The sequence below is a fragment of the Alexandromys fortis genome, unplaced genomic scaffold (assembly GCF_014885135.2).
Source record: "Alexandromys fortis isolate MF-2015 unplaced genomic scaffold, M_Fortis_MF-2015_v1.1 scaffold_35, whole genome shotgun sequence".
Taxonomy (NCBI): domain Eukaryota; kingdom Metazoa; phylum Chordata; class Mammalia; order Rodentia; family Cricetidae; genus Alexandromys; species Alexandromys fortis.
In genome coordinates, this window is record NW_026067913.1 from 1076881 (window position 1) to 1093575 (window position 16695).

Sequence of the window (16695 nt, forward strand, 5' to 3'; positions counted from 1 at the left end):
GCACTACTTGAGTCCTAGTCCACAAGTGTGGTCAGATTCCCAACACAAGCCCTCATGCTCATGCCGTAAGTATTGTATTCACCAACCTAGCTCCCTAGCTCTGACTTTATGTTTTGTCTTCCCTCTGGCTGAGCCCAGAGAAAGCAAAAATTGTGTGGATGTGCACACACATTTCTATCCATTTTATATAACGTCTTTAGTATTAATATAACATCTCTCTTATGTTTTTCTGATAAAAATGAGTATAAAAAGTTAAATTGGTGTTTATCTTATTGGAAGTGATTTATTCTTTCTAATTTAAAGATTTCTCCCTTCAGATCTCACCTTACATAATAAACTCTTCATAGCTGAAAATGGAATTTTACTTTTCAACATTTCAGTATTACCGCTTAGTATAAAATATGTACCTTTTTCTATGATGATAAGACTGAAAATGGTATATCTTTGAAGAAAAATGAACAAAAGTAATAATATAACTATATGAAATATTTGCTTAAACACTGAAAACTTTTATTGTGTTTTATAACTGCACCGGAAATAGAAGTGTGTTTTTTTTTCTTTCCAGGGCTCCAAAATTTGCTTCAAAACGGTGTTTAACTTGGCACTATCTTAATATTGTTTATGGTATGAGGTTGAAGAAAGATACTGGGTGATATTTCATTCAAAAAATAATTTTAGGTAACTGAGAAATATACAAACAGTGTGGGATATCAGAGTGGAGAAATTCCAAATATTTATTTTTAAAATCTACATTAAATAACTATCTAGAAAGTGAATGTCCTGTAGTGGAGATCCCTGGAAACTATACATTTCAGACATATTAGAATGGCAAATTAACAAATAATAAAATAGCCTCATGCACTTATTTCTATTACCCAAACTTAATTTTGCCCTATCAACATCTTGTAAATTTAGTATAATAAGAAGATAAGGTTATAATTGAGTTTATTCTGAAGGGAAAAAGTTCTCTTTTTTATAAAGATTAGAAGGTTGTTTTAAAGAACACTAGAGTGACTTAACTTTGCTTTAAAGAGTAACCTCAGAACAGGACTGATAAACCTTTAAGTAGATGTGCTGTTATTTAACCGTAGATAATTTTTTTTCAAATTACTAGCTGAAATTACTATATAGTGAGCTATACCCCAATCTAAAAGAGAAAAGAAAGCCTGGCTTTTAAATTATTTTTAGTATGTAGAAAACATAATTACATTCTGAACTCCCCAGTGATCAATGCTGCTTTAGAATCTTTAGGTCATGGAGCCTAAAGTAGGTGGTTCACTGAAGCAAGGGTCTTGAGGTTTCCTAGATAACTCTACTTCCTGCCTGTACCCCTGTTCTTCTTCAGAAAAAAGTGTGCAGACTCCACTGCACTCCTGTCACCATGGCAACCCTTACTTGGCTGTGCACTTCCAAACAATATGCTCTTTCTCCCTTAAGTTTCCTCAGGAGTTTGGTTATAGCAACAAAAAGTAACCAATATAAGCACATGTCAAGATAAAGTACTTTATAGGGTGCTATGTCACCCTAGTCTCAACTTTGTCCATTTATTTCTTTTTCCTGTCCTGAGATATTTTCTTTGGTTGGGAAAAATATCAATTTGGGGGTAGTTAGGTAGTTATGTTTTCCAAAACACATCAGGTGTGTAATCCGTTACTGCCTTTCCTATTCCGTTGTTTAAATGCATTTAGTTATTATGGCAGTAAGTATACCAATCTTTTAGAAGACCTATTGTTGGCTATAGAAAACTTGAAATTCATCTGCATATAAACCATGCATCATAAATATTCAGGTATCTAAAATTTAAGGGTCTGCGATTGTCCTGCATGTTATCTAAGTAGCTTTTGATTAAGAATCAGGATTACATCAAACAAGTGGAATAAAACCCAGTTCCAAGAGGTGGTGACAGACAGAAAGATATGGAAAGTTTGGAAAGGGATGCTGAATTTCTTCAGGACAGAAAGAGCAGTGGTATGGGAATAGGAGACAAGAAAAGCCAGGGTTCCTTTCCCTCCCACTCGACCCTTTGCCCTCTGCTGCTGCCAAGGAAAACACCAGGACATCCAGTTCTCCATGGCTCAGACTGTCCTTGAGGATGACAGACAAATACTACTGTATTTCTAATTGCAGACTCCTTTCCTTTGCAGTTGATATTAAATACTACAAGATTTATAATGATAGGTGTGTGCATTAGTGTGTGTGTGTGTAAACCAGAAATCCACCTCAAATATCATTCTTCAGAAGTTATCTACTTTTATTTTGGAATCAGTGTGTCACTCTTTGGCTTAGAGATTTCCATGTGGGCTAGGCTAGCTGAACATTGAGTTCCAATGATGCAGCTGACTTCCATCACTAGGATTTCAGTCATATGACAACATGTTCAAATGTGAGTTCTGGATATATAACTTAGATCTTCATGATTGCATAGCGAGTAATTTATTTCCTTCCTCTGGAATGTTTAATTTAAATTGATGTCTTCTGCTCAAAAAGTAGCTTGAGATTCAATACTATTTTCCAATTTTTAGTGTATCCATACCAAATTTTTTGAAATATATGACTATCAACAACTTACTTTATTTCATGAGACATTATTTGCAAGTATATCTTTGGTAGGGAAATTAAGATATCATAATACTATCTGACTATCAGTATAATTGCATGATGACTAATGCATGTGGAGTATAATTATGGATGAGTGATTATAACAATATCTGTGTATAGTAGGCAGTGAAAAAAGTTATTGAGAACTAAGCTACAGTCCACATTGTTTTCAACAGATAATGAAGCACTGGAACCTGAGACAGCTATGTAGGAGAGAGCAGGCCAGATTTTAGTGTAATTTCTTCGATCAATGAAATATATTTCTTAGTTTTAAGTAACTAGTCAGCCTAGAATTTAAGTCATTGAAAAATGAAGTAGTGGCATCCAAGTTAAGATTTTTAATTACACGATCTATTATTAAATGTGCTAAATTTGATATTTTATATTGTATGACAATAAGCATGTGATAAAAAAATGTTTAAAAAGAAACCGCTCTTCTTCCAGACTTCTCTCTCCTATCTTTTTCATCCTCTCTCTGGGTATGCGCACATAGGAGTATATGTGGTTGTGTACTACAGATGGGATGGACTCATTCAGATTCTAATTATTATAATATTATAATTCTTATTTTTTTCTGGCATATAGACTTTATGAACAAAATAAAAAAGTTGAGGAATCCTCTTTACTGTATGTATGTATATATTTTTTATTAAAGAGATGCATACTTCCAGTAGCATAGTATATGATTTTATAGCCCAAAAAAGTGTAAATAATTACATAATTTAAATGTAAAATATTCTTTACTTATATATTACTTATGAGGATTTACACAGTTAAATAATGATTTGTCTGCCTGATATGGTAACTTCCCCTTACATATATTTTCACTTTTATTAGTTTCAGGAATCTGTGGCTGTCCTAGCTTGTTTTCTGTTGTGATAAACACTGTAACCAAAAGTGACTTGAGGAGAAAATGATATCTTTGCTTTGTTATAGCTTACAGGGAATAGTCCATTCTGTGTGACTGCAGAAAATTCATTCAAGCAGGACAGGAACTTGAAGGAGACCACAGAAGGATACAGCTCACTGCTAGTACAAAGGCTACATTTCTTACATAACCCAAGCATCCCTGCTTAAAGACCATACTCCCCACTCTTCCAGCCCCTGACACACACACATATAAAGACAGGGGCTGGGCTATAGTAAACCCAGAAAATGCCCCACAGGTCACAGATGACATCAATAGGTATGCTAATGCTGAGAATAGGGAAAGTCTGGAAAGCATCAATCTCAAACAATGAACAACAGTTAAGGAGTTTTATGAGTAGGAGAAAAGGTTTCCTCTAAGGAAGAGTACACCAGCTGGTTATCCAATGACAAGTGGTCAGCCCTGAAACCATTCCTATAAGTAAAAGTAAATGGACATAGCAGGTTTCATTATATACTTATATGAACATAAATCAAAAACATGTATTTCAATAATTAAAGAAAAAGGAGCCAAGCATTTGAAAATGATTGGGGCAGGGGTTATATGAAAGGAGAAGGAAATAATCTAAGTGTTTTATAATATCAAAAATTATATACATATATATGTATATATATAATTAAAATCTAAAAATGTCATATAGATATTACCACATGCTAATCTGACCAAGACAATCATCCATTGAGACTCCTTCAGATAACTCTGTCAACACCAGATAACTTTGGGCCGTGCCAAGTTGACAGCTGAAGCTATCCAGGAGAACAGTAAACCACTCTCTAAAAATATTACATGAAATTTCAAAAAAAAACACATAAGCTTAAAATCTTACTCTTTTTAAATAAAAAAATAATCTTAGATTTTCCACTCCATCTCTCAAAGTTGTGCCTTTATTTAATGTCCACCATACCCATGCTCTGTCCATACGGTTCCACTATTAATCACACATTGGTCATTTGCTGCAATTAGCACTTTCAGCTTCACAATAGAGCTTGCATTCACGTAACAATTATAACTTCTAATCACACCAATTTTCACTACTTATTCTGGCTATTGGATATGACAAAAAGACAACAGAGTATAGCTAAACAAGAAATTTTAAGAAGTACTGCATTCACAGAGTGGTTATTACAACACCTTGTTCTAATTCTTCTGTTGCATTACCAATTATCACTACTAATTCCTTAGTCTTTGAGAAGTTAAACTTTGTTGAGGACATATTTCTAATGTTCAGGACTTCATAGACGGTTTACTATTCTCCATTTTGTCAGGCAACCTACGCGTTCTCAGAACACATTGTCTAGAGGTAACCAGGGCAACAGCAGTGGATGCAGTTCGCTAAAATCTGGAATTGGGGTGCACAATCCAGAACGCTGCTCCTTTATATTCCACAGCCATCTTTATTTTTAGATTAATTTGTAGCTTGGATTTATTCCTGGAGTTGTCTTTATCTCAATTTGCTTTCCATGTGGTTTATTTTATCTCCCTTGAGACATTTCCTTAATGGAGATTTGAGAAGTCGATTTAAAAAAAAACCTGCAGAGGTTATTGGATTTAATAGTCAATCACGTAGAAGCTTGATCACTGTGACCTTCTCACCCCAATATTCTTCCCTCTGCAGAAGACACTCTTTGCTGCTTATCTTCTCTCTAGAGACACTCAGCGAGTTATCTGATTCACTTTTTCTCACCTACACTGTATTGCTCTGATCTAAGTTCAATGTTGTGTGAAATGATTTTCCCTTCAGAAATACTGGGCTGGTCAACTGCTTGTCCCTTTTATTCACTAAATAAATCAGGTGGCCTGGAATCCTCTCATTTTTACATTGGTATCTTCGGTTGCTCTGCCTTAACATTACATGATGACATATAATTTGCAGAGTCTTTGAAAATGTCATTGATGACTTAACTTAATATGGCAAGAAATAAAAGGTAGAGTTCCACTATTTTTACATATTATTAACTATTAAAAGATCAAATAACTAACTTTTCGCTTACTGCTCTCTCTGAAAAGTTTCTGGACATATTTGGCTGAGTAAACTTTTATATATTCAACAAAATTAGGAGAAAAACCGTGTATTTTTATCTCATGACCACTCAATTATTATTAGTACTAGATGTGGTATAATAAATTAATTCTTTGAGGAATAATGAAAGAAGAATAATTTGCCTCTGAGAGTTTAACAATCTATAGAATGACCTTGAAGAAATAATACTTGTAAAAAACATATCAGGAAGTTTTAATTTCTTATCACTTGTGTAACTCAACTTTAAAGTCTTTCTTACCTGTTTTACCTTACTTAGCATAACTTTTGAGAAAACGCACATACAGAGTAAAATTACACATTTATAGAGTAAAATTACAATGAACACTTCTTTGTGACAGTAGCTGTGAAAAATATCTGAAAATATCTCATATGTTCATGATTAAAACTTCTAAGTATGATTAGAAAATGAAGGATGAAATCTAATTTCATAATCTCCCAAAATCTGTTAGCAGCAGAAACTGTTCTGTTAGGCATTGGTAAGGGATATTATTTTTACTTTGTAACTTTGGTAAAGGTGGAATAATTTAATATGTATAAAATCATTTTAAAATGTGGAATAAAAATCACCATTAAAGCAAATAAATAAAATAAGATAAACTGATATTTAAATTGATATGACAGTTTACACAACAAAGCTGTAGTATCAAAATATGGTAGAATGCTGTGTAAAACTCTGCATAGAGATAACCACAAATGTATCTAAAACATGTTTGGACTAAAGAGTAAATAAGTTTTGCAAAGGTATGAGGAAGATAATACGTATGACTTTATATTATAAACATTCTTCAAATTAGACAATAAAAACACAGAGAGCAAAATAGCAGTCACCCAATAACATAATAAAAGTGTTAAAAGTATTTCTTTATATATACCATGCAAAGTTAAGAAAGACAAACTGGAGCAGATATCTAAAAATCATGCATCTGATAAAGTACTTTCTATCTTTATTTTATGAAGAGCACTTAAACCAATTTAGAAGCTAAACCCATAAAATCTCACCAAAGGGGCTGCCTAAACGTGAGCTGAACAACGACAGAACCAACAGACGTGTTGGCTGTGGAAGAAGGACTACTGAAATGTTTCTAGGACATTGACCTGCTAAAATCTTAAAGTAAATGGAGAAATCAACAATGGCAAATGAGTTATATCTTCAAGAACATTCTGTGCTGTGTTTACAAAGGAGTAAATAACTGTTAATGACACTTGGTTTGCTGAATGCTATTGTGTCTAGATAGTTTTTATGAAGGCAACTCATAAAATTGCAAATGACCAGTACAATCAAAGTAAAATTCTAATGAATGTATTTAGATTTTAATTAAAGAAAATTGTAAAAATAATGTTGGACTTACATAAAATTGAGCAGATAATTCTATATTATATTCACCACATGCAGTACCATAGTTCTCAGCACCATAGAGGACAATAACACATTTATTGCATTAAGAGACCAATATCTGAGTATTGTTCTTAAATAAAATCTGTTTGTCAGTTTTACCTTTTTGCTTTCCCAGGATATTACTTGCCTTAGATTTCTCTTGGCTATGAAATTTGGGGGGGGGGGGGGGGCTTACTTTTCCCTGGATTTGTTCTCAAAAGCACTGGCATGCTATTTTTGTAGGATGCCTAACAACGGAATAAAATTATTTTATTTCATTAGTAGGTTGGGTATTAGAATTTATGAGGAAAATCACAGAGACAAAGAGCTCTTTTACTACATCATTATATGGGCATAAATTTTGACCAAATTTATCACTGAAGTGATCCAACTTGATGCTGAAGCTGATTATCTGAAAGAAGTAACAGAGTCAGGCTTCCCAACAGTATCGTTGCTCTTTATTACCCTGATTTTAATGATGTGCTCACCAGTAGGAAGTCAGTAAACATGGGAAATATTTAACAAGTGGCAACTATTTTTGGATTCTTTTTGAGATGTTTGTCTTTTTCCATCTATCAATTAATTCTTCATAATTACTAAATCAGAACGAATCATGCACAGTTTATAACCTGGCACTTCTTTATTATTTACTTAGGCTATATAGCTTGGCTTTCAGGTGGTTCATGTATTGCTTTGATATATGCTCTCTCTCTCTCTCTCTCTCTCTCTCTCTCTCTCTCTCTCTGCTTATGTATATAAATGCTTGTGTTCATATATGTACATTTATGCATGTACATATATAAATTTGTGTGAATGAGTGTGTGCACATGCATATATGCATGTATTGAACAAGTTTTTTTTTTTTGGTTTCTAGTACCACATAATTCTCCCAACTCCATAGATTTTTGCCTCAGCCTTTCAATTTACCATTTATTTCTCCAAGGAGATGTGGTTGCATTTAATGAAGAATGATATTACAAACTATGATCTGGGTAACAAATTTGTTCATGAAGATTGAGAAAATTATTTTTTCTAGGCTCTCAGCCAAAGGAACAAAAGATCCATGCATGCATACTGAAGTATATAGATACATATATAAATCAATATTTGTATCTGGAAATATCTGTGTCTGCAGTAAATAAAACAACTGTTTATACTGATGCCTCAAAAGCTAGTCTATTACCACATCGAGCATTCCAGTCTCTGGCCTTTGCTTATGTGTAATCATTCTTTTGTTGATGAGAAATGTAGCTGCCATGCAGCTGTTTATTTAACTGCACAATTTAAGTACATATGCATAACAATATCAGAGTAAATAGATCTCTTCCCACTTGAGGCCATTTTATCAACAAAAGTGCTTATGTGTGTTTCATTTTGCTTTTAGTATTGTAGCCTCCATTCATATCCAGGAATTATTTTTTTCTTCTGCTTTCCGACCTCATTTCCCATCTCCTAAATGAGATATTTTAGTCTCTATAAATTTAAAGCACAATTATATGCTCTAGTCACAAATGACCTGCTTTTCTCGTGTATGCTAACCTTCATGATCTCTCTTTTGACCTTCATATGCTACAGTTGTTTTCTTAGGCTTTATAGGTACAGTGTTTTTTAAAATCCACAATATTACGTATCTGCCATCGCAATGCCATGCCAAGCAAAATACTCTTACAAACAATTTGGGTTTTTTTGTTGTTGTTGTTGTTGTTCTCTTTTATTTCCTTCTTCCCTCAAACTTGTAGCAATTAAGTATGTTTCAATGTCTCCGTAGTTTTGACTTTGACAGACTAATTGCAATGCTCCAGTATCCAGCCTATTCATTCTTCTGTGTCATTTGGCAATATGCATTTAATATTTGACACATTTATTCATCATTTGATTATATATTTTATTGTTATGGATAAATGATATTCCATCAAGTTAATATACAAGCACATATTCATCTGCACTCCTATTGTATTGTTTGTTATCATTTTTAAAAATACATCAGTATGCCAATATCAATGTGAGTATAAAAGACTCTAAATTCATCGTTTTATACTCCAACTGAGTAATTATCTACAGCAATAATGTATCCTATGTTGGAAATATGAATGGGTTAGTAAAAATTGTTTATCTTTTTACAGCATTGAAAAATTGAAACAATATATTGAATAATAGTAAGAATTGACCACCTTTTCTAATTTTTATTTTAAAGGAATTATTTTTGGTTTCCCCAGTCAACAGAGACTTGATAATCAGTTGTCTGTACATATCCTTTTTTATCATGTTGAAGTATAATTATTCAATTACTAGTTTCTTCAAGAATTTTCACAAACAAAGAATATTGAACATTGTCAAAACTTTTTGCATTTATTTAAATGATCATTTGATTTTGATCCTTGTTTATATTTATGTTCTGTTTTATGCTAATTGATTTCCATGAAACTTCTTTGCATCATTGAAATGACAGAAAATTGATTATGACTTATGTTGAAGAGTCTTAAATACATAATTATAAATCAAAATTATCTACAATATCATTTTGTTCTTAATAGTTTTGGCATCATAGTATCCATTTTTTATTATTTATTATTAAACTATGACATTACATTGTAGAATTAACTTGGAACACTTCTTTCCTTTGTGTATTTTAAATTATTTTTGAGATTATAATTTATCTATAGCATCTCTCTCTTCACTCTCCTTCCTAGAAATTCTTCTTAGAAACCTTCCCATATATTCTTCTCTGCTCTCATTCACTTTAATGGCCTTTCAATTGCACTGCTATAGTATTCATTCTATCAGTTATACCACCTAATACTGTTGACCACTTAAATGTTTCAGGAAAGCATAGATAAAAAATTCCCCATAATTATGGCACCACTGCTATTGTATGCATGTATGTATGTGTGTATATATATATATAGATAGATATATATCTTTTAGAATGTATCTTATATCTTTTGTACATTTTGAAATATATCCCGTTCAGCCCATATAAGGCTACCTCTTTGCGTATTTTCTGGGCTGATAATTTGGCATTGGACAGCCATTGGTCAGCTCTTCCCTGTGGAAGGCCCATTCTTAGCTTTCCTACGTTGCATATAGTTTTTGGATAGGGCTGCGGTCTTATTGGCTTTCCCCATTCAGTTTGGCCTACTTTCATCCTTGTTCAGGTCACATTCAGGCAATCATATTGATGAAACTTAATGGCTGTAGCTTCTGATATTAGTAGGAATTACAATCTCACTACAAAATCCCTGGTCCTTACTATCCTTTCATATACTCTTCTGCAGTGTTTTCTGAGCCTTTGGTGTGGAGTGTTTTGTAAATAGATCTATTCTTGTGACTGAGTTCCAAAACTATGCATATTAATTGGTGTGGGTTTTTGTAGTGTTCTCCAAACGTTACACTGAGAAGTTTTCTGATGAGGAGTGAAGCCTACTCTTTTCGTTGAGTATAAGGACAAATGTTTATAAAATGTTGTTCAGGGTTGTGCTGGTTTAGTAAAGTAATGGTTTTGGATTCTCCTCTAATATTCATAGCTTCATTAGCTCTGAAGATTTAACAATATATCCAATACCAGGCATAGTCTCCCTCTTGTTGTGTGAGTCTTGAAGTTCAATTAGAGAGCTATTGGTTACCACCATGGTATGCCTAAACTTATGGTTATTGTAGCGTGTTGGACATTTTTATGGTTTATAAACATCATATCTGGGTAAAATTGTTGGTTGTCACTTTCCTTTGGAAGCTGTTGTCTTTGGTTAATCCCCAGAGTTTGAATATAAGATCCTATTTCAACAGACACTATGTACTTCAGAAACAAGATTAAAAGACCTCTGACCTGGAACTGTCTTGAATTTCCCTTTCTGAGGATTAGATTCAATAATATCAGATGTATTTTGTATTTTATAGAGTATTTTTAAAAATATTGATATTAACATTTTTATTGAATAAGAAAATTTTCCAGAGCTTGTGTTGAATATTTTATTCTTCTACTGTTCATTTTGGGGAGACTTTATTAATACTACACACTTTATAATATGTTTACTTTCTTATATCTTGTTGATAAATTTGTTTACTCATATTATGTTTAAATTTAATCAAGGATTTTAAAGAAATATTTGCTAATTTTCTAAATGCATAGATTCACATCTACATGCTTCATTACAAAACTATCTTTTTAAAATCCTTTATATCCTGGCAAGTGGTAATTTTATTTGATTCTAGGAAATTAATTTTCACACCAATTTATTTCGATGGGGAAATAATCATTGATTGTATGTTGTTCAGTATCCATGTCTGGACATTTCATTTTTTCATTGTCAGTTGAGAAAAAATAGAAAATTTCTTTGATTTTTCGGTTTGTGTAGAATGCTACTGGGTAGAATTTATGTTCTGCAGATATTGGTACAAATATCTGTAAGTCCTCATCCATACCATTTGATTTGTAGTAAATTTTAATGCAAATGTATTATATATACATATATATGTATATATAATCTGTTAATGATTATGGGGTATTGAAGTCATATTTTATTGGAGCAATAACATAACAAGTATTTTTTGAAATTTAAAATTAAATTCAACAATTGCAGTAGAAACTTGCAACCAAGTCATATTTTTGATGATAGTTCCGTTTCATTTTTAGAATGTAGTATTTAGTATTAAAGTAAATTTGATTTACTTTAAGTCCATTTGTGTCTCCTAAAGTATGGTTTCCGCAGTTTACTTTCAGATATCTTTTTCCTTTTGCCTAGTGTTATTTTGCCATTATTTAATATTCAATTTCCATGTCTACTTTTTAAGTAAAGTGAGTTTCTTGCTTATAAAAAACAGATGAGCTATTTTTGTTGTCTTAATATAACAGCAAGTCTTTGTTTTTTAATTAGAGCATTAAGACAGTTTACATTTAAAGGCTGTATTGAAAGCTAAATGCTAAGTCCTAAAACGTTATTAGTTTGCTTCTTGGTTAATGTCTGTATTACTTCCTCTTAAACCTTTCTCTGAAAGATTCTTGTTTATTAAGATGAACGTGTTATATATATTTTTCTACTTCTCCTTTACACAAAGTTTTATTCTTTCTCAAGTTCCTTTGATTCTCATAGCCTATTGTCCTCATTTGTGCATAGATGTTATTTAAATAACTTCTAAAACATTGACTTTGTCTTCATTAATTGTATTATTTCATTCTTATGTTTACAGATCAACTGTCTCTTAATCAATTTGAAAATATAATTTTCATGCATTGCTTTGATGCATGTGCATAATCTTATCTTGCCATTATTTATATTCAGTGATAAAAAGTGATAAAAAACATTTTTTCTTGATTTGTATATTTTTGTTGAGTTGTGTGTTGTTGAGGTCTAGTGTAATTCTAATGAATTTGCTTTTGTGGATCATATGCTATTTTTCTTTTAAGATATTTATTTTTTTGTTTTGTAGTTCTGGAATTTTCATTAGAGCATAATGCTTTTTCTACTTGGATGTGTACAACTCTCCCTAGTTTTGGGTTAATTTCTACTAAACTTTTGATGAATCATTTTTCTATGCTTATTCCCCATTAATTGAAAACAGGTTCTTTTCTCATACTATATATTCTAATTATAGCTTCTCCTGCCTCTACTCATTACAGCTCTTCCCATATTTCCTCCCTTCTAGATCCACTACCTTTCTGTTTCTCATTTGAAAAGAAAAAGGCTTCTAAGAGTCAATATCCACACATGACCAAATAAAATGTAATGAGATGAAGCAAAAACTACCATATTGAAGAGGGACATGACAATCCAGCATGAGTATAACAGTCCCAAAGGCAGGCACAAGAGTCAGAGACTCACTTGTTCTCACATTTAGGAGTCCCTTAAAAATGCTAAAATAATAGCTAAATTTATACACAGATTCCTGGGCCAGACTTATGTAGGTCCTAAGCACGCTGCTTCAGTATCTGTGAGCTCTTATGCACTTTGCTTACTTGATTCAGAAGGCGGTGTTCTCCTGGTCAGCTCTGTCTTTCATTTTCTTTTAAATTTCTCTTCAATGGGATTCCATTAGCTCTGAGGGGAGGAATTTGATGCATACCTCCAATTTAGATTCTCTGTCTGTATACTGTCTGGATGTGGGTCTCCTTTCTCATCAGTTGCTTGAGGAAGCCTCTCTGATGATGACTGGATAAGTCACTGATCTAAGAGTATAACAGAATATCTTTAGGAATCACTTTACTGATGTTTTGTTTATTTGCTTAGATATGTAGTATTTGGTTTTACCCTAGATCTCTGTGTTATCTAGTCTCTAGTTATTGGTTACCCAAATATAGAGTCAGATGTAGGTAGGTCTGTTCTTGTGCAGTAGGCCTTGGATTGCATCAAACATTGGTTAGCTACTCTAACAAGTTTGTGTCAACATTACCCTAGTATTTTTTACAGGCAAGGCAAATTGTAAGTTAATGGCTTTATGGCAACTTTAGTTTTCACATTCTTTTTTTTTTTTTTTTTTTTTTTTTTTTTTTTTTTTTTTTTTTTTTTTGTCTCTAAACCATTTATTTCTCCTGATCGGAGGGTGGGCATTGCTAAGTGTGGACGAAAACAGAACGCTGCGTGCAGCAAGGCTCCAAGAACAGCGGTGCAGGTAAGTTCTTAGGCCAGCACTCAGGGGAAGGTGGAACCGTTCCAGCCCACATCTGCTGCGCTCATGTCGTAATAGTTGATGTAGATCCAGTCAGGGCTGATGTGCAGGCGATCAGCCAGCAGGCCACACAGCAACTTGCTGTAGGTACGGTTCTGTGCGCCGCCGATCTTGCCGATGCTGTGCAGACTGCATAGGGCTCAGGGGTCGCTAGAGCCGCTAAAAGTCATTAGCTGGTCCGGGACCACGTGCACTGCGATGTTCTGTGCCGGCTTGCCGGTGGCCTGCGCCAGCTGCTGGGTGAGCTCGGAGAGAAGCCCCTCGGCCACTGAGGCGCGGGGAACGTTGGTGTTCATGGTGAACATCGGCATTGTGGCGGAGGGATTGCACACGGGGACTAGAGGACGGTGAAAGGCAGGATGTGGCCCAAGTCCTCACGTTTCTTTTTGACAGCCTAAGTACCTTACTTCACCAAAGAAGTCAGAACTTAGGGGTGAGGGCTCCATGGAGGCACCAGCTAGACTTCCCCATGTTCAGTGACTCATGTGGATCATTGCTCTAAGAAATGGAACCCTGTTCTCGATTTTTAGAGAAAAATCAATTATCTTGGAAAGAGCTAGAATTGTTTGTGGGTTTCCATAGGACCTCATTAACCAACAACTCAATTAACGCACCCTAGTCCCACCGCTGTAATCTTTGCCTGGTCCATGAGATGCCTGGTTGAGACTTCATGTTCCCCTCCCTAGCAGTTGTCATTGGGATCACCTTCATAGATTCCAGGAAGTTTCCACTACACTAGCTTTCCTCACAAACCCCCAAATGCTCTCCCGGTTCCAGCCACTTGTCCCCACACTCTGTCTCTCTACTCTTTCTTTCCCCAGACCCTGATATCTTCCCTTGCTTACCTCAGTCTCCACCAGTCCCTGGTCGGCCCATAAAATCTATTCTATCTCTCCTTCCCATTGAGATACCTGAATGCTTTAAACCCCTACTCTTTACATAGTCTCTCTGGGTCTATAGATTGTAGATTGGTTATCATGTACTTAATGGCTAATTTTCCCTAATAACTGAATACATACCATATTTATCTTTCTGGGTCTGGTTTACCTAACTTGGGACCATGTTTTTTCTGGTTTCATCCATTTGCCTGCAAATTTCATTATTTTTTTAAGAGCCGAGTAACACCCTATCGTGTAAATGTACCCCACTTTGTTTATGCATTATTTGGTTGAAGGACATCTAGGTTGTTTCCAGATTCTGACTATTATGGATGAACCTGAAGTAAATAAAGTTGAGTAAGTGTCTTTGTAGGACTGAGGGTCCTTTGCATATATACCCAAGAGTGGTATAGCTGGGTTTTGAAGTACTCGGGTCCCAAACTTCTGTGCAACTGCTATATTGATTTTCATGGTGGTTATACAAGATTGAATTTCCATCAGCAATGGAGGAGTATTCCCCCTTGCTCCACATCCTAGCAAGCATAACCTGTAACGTGTGTTATCGATCCTGGCCAATATGAAAGGTGAAAGATGAAATCTCAAAGTAGTTTGAATTTGTGTTTTTCAACGGCTAAAGATGTTGAATATTTCCTTAAGTGTTTCTCAACTATTTGATATTCCTGTAAGAAAAATTCTTTGTTTAGATCTCTAGCTTTTTTTAATTGTATTATTTGGATTTTTGAACTATTGGTATATTTACTTGAGTTCTTTATATATTTTGGATGTTAATCTTCTATCAGATATGTAGTTGGTAAAAATATTTTCCCATTTTGTAGGCTGCCACTTTGTCCTTTGTCTTACAGAAACCTTTCAGTTTCATGTTTAATTTATTAATTGTGGTCTTAGTGTCTGCACTATCAGTGTTCTACTTAAGAATTTATCTCCTGTGTCAATGTGCTCAGGGTTATCCCCTGCTTTCTCTTCTATCATGTTCAGTCTATCTGCTTTTATGTTAAGATCTTTGATCAACTTGGACTTGAGTTTTGTGCACGGTGATAATTACGTATTCATTCGCATTCATCTACATGCAGACATCCAGTTTGACCAGAACCACTTGTTGAAGATGCTGTCTTTTTTTATAGTGTGAATTTCTGACTTCTTTACGAGAAATTATTTGTTCATAAGTGAGTTGATTTATGTCTGTTTTTTTCAATTCATTAGTCTGAATTTATGACAAAATCATGTGTTGTTTTTTATTAATATAGCTTTGTAATACAGCTGGAAATTGAGAATATTGGGACATCTAGCAGTTCTAGACTCTTTTTAGGTATTCAAATTTTTTGTTTTTCTATATATAATCAAGACTTGTCCTTTCAGGTTCTATAAAGAATTATGTTGATTTTGATGGGAATTGCATGAACATTTTTGCTATGTTGATCCACATTCTGATACCTTCTTCAATTTGTTTATTCAAATATTTTTTCTTTAGTATACAAGGCTTTCATTTGCTTGGTTGAAGTTTTCTCAAGTTATTTTACACTGTTTTGGGCTATTGTGAAATGCATGATTTTGCTAATTTATTTCTCAGTCCTTTTCTCAGTTTTACTTAGGAGGGTTATAGATAATCTTATTTTCAGCCACTTTTCTGAAAGTGTTTATCAACTATAGTTTTTCTCTGCTAGAAGTTTGAAGGTTGTGAATGTATAAAATTATATCATCTGCAAAAACAAAACAAAAAACCCTTTAACAACTTTCTTTCCAATTATTTGTATCCTATTGAACTAATTTGGTTGTATTATTGTTCTTACTATAGTGACAAGTACTATATTGAATATATACTGAGAGATTGGAAAAACTATCTTCTTCCTGATGTTTAGATTTTAGAGGAATTTACTTGAGCTTCTCTGTATTTAATTTGATATTGGTTAAAACTGATGGAAACTGTCTTTATTATGCTTATGTATATCTTTTTTATTTTTAATTAATTTTAGATACTTTTTCTCTGTCTTTTAGTTGTTTTGGTTATTGATTTCTCTATCCTGCTGATATTCTCAAATAATGATCATTGTGTAGTATAGATTTTTCTTTTTTCAAATTTCATTGATTTCTCCCCTACATGAAGTTTTATTTTTCTGTTTGCTTTTATACTATGTACTCATTTTACTTTTCCCTCTTGTTTCCTAAGATAGAAGCTTACAATTTCAATTTCTGGTCT

General features: G+C 33.6%; 1 pseudogene; it reads right to left on the reverse strand.

Moving 5' to 3' along the window:
- Positions 1–13451: 13451 nt before the first annotated feature.
- On the reverse strand, positions 13452–13913 carry LOC126499620 (macrophage migration inhibitory factor-like; annotated as a pseudogene).
- Positions 13914–16695: the final 2782 nt, after the last annotated feature.